A 4,387-nucleotide genomic window follows, 5' to 3' on the forward strand; every position below is an offset into this window, starting at 1 on the left:
AAGTAGGTGCTTTAGACCACTGAGCCATCTCGCCAGCCCAAGAATGGTCTCTTCAAAAGGGCAGGCAAGCTGGGGAGACGGTTCAACAGAATAAGCTCTTCCCTGGCAAGTGCAAGGGTCTGAGTTCAATCCCTGGTTCAACACCTCTCTTTGGTCTCGGTGGCACAAGCGAGATGACGAAGGAAGCGTCATCCTTTGGAAAGCATTGCAATAGGACACGTGTTGTGCCGCCGCTGTGGCTCTAAGGCCTACCACCTTCAGAAGTCGACTTGTGGCAAATGTGGCTATCCCGCCAAGCCCAAGAGAAAGTATAACTGGAGTGCAAAGGCTGAAAGGCGAAATACCACCGGAACTGGTCGAATGCGACACCTAAAAATTGTATATCGCAGATTGAGGCATGGCTTCCGTGAAGGAACAACACCTAAACCCAAGAAAGCAGCACTTGCAGCGTCCAGATCATCTTGAGAATTGCAGCAATCACTCAGAATAAATGCTTTGGTTTTAAAAGATAAAAGGAGGGAGCAGGTAAGATAGCTCAGCAGGCTAAGTGCTTGCTTAGGCAGGCGCAGGGACCGTGGTTCGATGCCCGAGCCTACATGCAGTGCCAACTCCACCCCCGGGTGTGCCGAGCTGGCCACTGAGTGCAGGCATGGTGGCACATGCCTGTAATCCCAGCACTAGGGAGGCTGAAAACAGGAGGGTCGTTACAAATCCGAGCTGTGAGACCCTGTACCAAATACATTAAAAAAAAAAAAAAGGTCTCTTTGAGTTGGGGAAGTAGCTCAGTGGTTATATACCTGCCTGGCAAGCGCAAGGACCCAGTTCGATCCCCGATATCACGTGCTGTGCCACCCCGAAACAGTGTGGTGGCGCACATCTGTAATCCCAGTGCTGGGGAGGCTGAGACAGGAGGATCACTACAAGTCTGAACTGTGTGGTCCCAGTGCTTGGGAAACTGAGGCAGGGGGATCATTGCAAGTTCTGCATAATGAGACCTTGTTTCAAAACGATTTAAAAAAAGTCCCTTTTTCATACAACTGTAATGGGGATTAAGTGAGATCATGAACTGAGGCTGACAGAACTTGTTATTTTGGGTGGCATGATGGTGCAAAAATTAAGAACATGAATTTTGGAGCCAGCTTGTGTAGGCCTGAGTCAGCTCTATTGCTTGCTGTGACACCTTGGACCCACTACTTTAGCCTCTCTGGGACTGTTTTCTCCTTCATAAAATAGGGATTATACTCCACAGAATTGTCAAAATACTAAATTAATATATAATGCTGTATAAAGTGTCTCAAACAGGAGCTAGGCACAGAGAATTTTCTAGAGCTCTCACCACTGTTGTCCTGAGCAGGTAGGGGGTGCTGGCCACAGCGGGGAACTGCGTAACCTATCTGGTTGAGGTCAGTGAGGGACAGAGCCCTTGCGGGGGGGGAGGGGAGGCGAGTTTGCCCTCCTGCCTCAGTGTGATCCCAGTCCCTAGAGCATCATATAGCTCATTTCCTGTTCATGTGACCTGGGGACAGGGTGACAGCCCCTCAGATGGGACCTCCTTCTGTAAGGATTCAGATGACAAAGCAGGATGCTGTTGGGAGCACGCAGAGGCGGTCAGCATGTAGGAATCAGGCAGGCGACGGTCCTCCTCACCCTGCTTGGGACAGCTGGCTGCTTAGGTGAGGGACCTGTCTGCAGCAGTGGCCTGGAAGGGATGAGTGATCCTGTCCCTTGTCACCGTCCCTGCACCTGGAGCACCTTGCCAGCCTGCAGCAGTGTGGCACAGACCGCTCCAGTCCTCACTTCAACAACCTCAGTTGCTGCAGGAGTATGAAATATTCATGCCGGGGCCTCTAGGGAGCAACTCTAAGGGGCTCTTCTGAGACCACACTTCCACAGGGACCTGTAAAGTGGGAGGCGAGCTGCTGGGGCTGGGGCTCAGCCTTGTTAGGAGACCCTTCTCCACCGATCCCCTGGAGTGGGTGCTAGAAGACCCTGTGAGCTAGAGTTCAGCTCCGTGCTTTTACAACAGGCCCAAAAGAGGGGCAGGAGCCGGGGAGACCATGAAGACCAGCAGCGCGGCCTCCCCAACTGGGGTGAGGGCCAACACGGACAACAATGATGGCCCAGATCTGGGGTCTGCAGGAGAGGACTGAGCTGGAAACCCCACTCTGTCCACATCTTGGATGGAAGAGCGTGACATAATGGAACAGCAACAGCATTGTATGGGAGAACTCCTGAAGCGAGGTCACCATGTAGTGTGTGTGTGTGTGTGTGTGTGTGCGCGCGCGCGCGCGCACGCATGTGCACTTGCTTGCCCACGCATCGACTATTTTGTGGAAGAATATACAAGAAAATGGAAATGATCCTCCATGCAACAGCCCCGGACTGGTGAGGAGAGAGGAGGAGATTATTTCTTCCTTGCTCTCTGCATTGTTTGAATGCTTTAAACAAGTATACACCACTTTAATAATTGAAAAAGCAGTTTAAAAGATTAAGGTAGCGCAGTATGTGCAGTCACAGAGACGCAACCGTAGCGCGGCTCTGAGGTCCAGCGTGGGAGGCCACAGAATTCCTCTTTGAGTGGGAAGGGCCGGGACAGCTCCAGGTGAGCAAGTTCCGAGTCCACCCCAGGTGATTCTGGAAAGTTTGGTCAGGCACTGAGGCTGGGGAAGCCAGGGAAGGGAGATGGAAGTGGTAGCCAACCCCACCAGGGGAGGGAATTGTTACAGCGATCTCTTCCAGAGACTGGGAGACAGGCAAGAGGACTGAAGCTGCTATGAGCGGGCACACTGGGAGCTTGACTCAGACCTCAAATATGCACAGCTCTGCAGAGAGGCCCCAACCGTGGAGACGCTGGACACCGATCTGCAGGCAGAAGCTGGGCGCAGGCATCTGCCTCCTCCCTGGGCAGTGGCCACCGAGCTCCCCACAGAGCACAGACACCAGCCACCATGACCCACTTGGTTCTGCCCTGTTCATCTTCTGATAAAAGTACAGCTCCCCCAAGCTTCACTGTGGCCTTTTCCCCAGACTCATTTGTGTGATTTTTAGATTGTCTACTTTCATCAAAGGTGTATTGAGCTCTTTCCAGGCATTCTCATGAGAGTGACATCATCTTTAAACCCTCCGTGGCAATCCCTGATGCACCACCGTGATGCCCAGGGAAGACAGGGCGACCTGGAAATCTAACTACTTCCTAAAGATCACCCAACTTTTGGATGATTATCCAAAATGCTTCATTGTGGGAGCAGACAATGCGGGCTCCAAGCAGATGCAGCAGATCCAAATGTCCCCCTGAGGGAAGGCCGTGGTGCTAATGGGCAAGAATTCTATGATGTGCAAGGCCATCCGAGGACATCTGGAAAACAACCCAGCTCTGGAGAAACTGTTGCCTCATATCCAGGGGAATGTGGGCTTTGTGTTCACCACGGAGGACCTCACTGAGATCAGGGATATGCTGCTGGCCAATAAGGTGCCTGCTGCTGCCCGTGCAGGTGCCACTGCACCATGTGAAGTCACCGTGCCTGCCCAGAACACTGGTCTGGGCCTGAGAAGACCTCCTTCTTCCAGGCTCTGGGCATCACCACTAAAATCTCCAGGGGCACCATTGAAATCCTTAGTGATGTACAGCTGATTAAGACTGGGGACAAAGTGGGAGCCAGCGAGGCAACACTCCTGAACATGTTGAACATCTCCCCATTCTCCTTTGGGCGGATCATTCAGCAAGTGTTTGACAATGGAAGCATCTACAACCCAGAAGTCCTTGACATTACAGAGGAAACTCTGCATTCTCGCTTTCTGGAGGGTGTCCGCAATGTTGCCCGTGTCTGTCTGCAGATTGGTTACCCAACTGTTGCATCAGTGCCCCATTCTATCATCAGTGGGTACAAGCACATCCTGGCTTTGTCTGTGGAGACTGATTACACCTTCCCACTTGCTGAAAAGGTCAAGGCCTTCTTAGCTGATCCATCTGCATCTGTGGCTGCTGCCCCTGTAGCCGCAGCCACCACTGCTGCTCCTGCTGCTGCGGCTGCCCCAGCCAAGGTGGAAACCAAGGAAGAGTTGGAGGAGTCAGATGAGGATGTGGGATTTGGTCTCTTTGATTGATCATCAAAAAGCAAACTATTCAGCCTGCCTAATTGGCAAAACAAGGAATAAAGGCATAATTCTCTTTAAAAAAAAAAAAAGGTGTATTGAGACAGCGGGGCATGGTGGGCCATGCCTGGAATCCCAGCGCTCTGGGAGGCTGAGGCAGGAGGATCATTGTGAGTTTGAGAACCAGCCTAGACTACAAAGTGACTGTAAGGCCAGCCTCAACTGCATATCAAGACCCGTCTCAAAAAACCATAAGTAAGTAAGTAAGTAAACAAAATGTATCAACAGATGGAGT

General features: G+C 51.8%; 1 pseudogene across 1 annotated transcript; it reads left to right on the top strand.

Annotated features, from left to right (window-relative positions):
- The first annotated feature begins 3,106 nt into the window (after positions 1-3,106).
- LOC101589617 lies at positions 3,107-4,154 on the top strand (annotated as a pseudogene). Its single transcript, XR_192421.2, has one exon. The product of XR_192421.2 is annotated as a 60S acidic ribosomal protein P0 pseudogene (transcript).
- The last annotated feature ends 233 nt before the right edge of the window (positions 4,155-4,387 follow it).

Source organism: Octodon degus, unplaced genomic scaffold (assembly GCF_000260255.1).
Source record: "Octodon degus isolate 3935 unplaced genomic scaffold, OctDeg1.0 scaffold00020, whole genome shotgun sequence".
NCBI classification, from domain to species: domain Eukaryota; kingdom Metazoa; phylum Chordata; class Mammalia; order Rodentia; family Octodontidae; genus Octodon; species Octodon degus.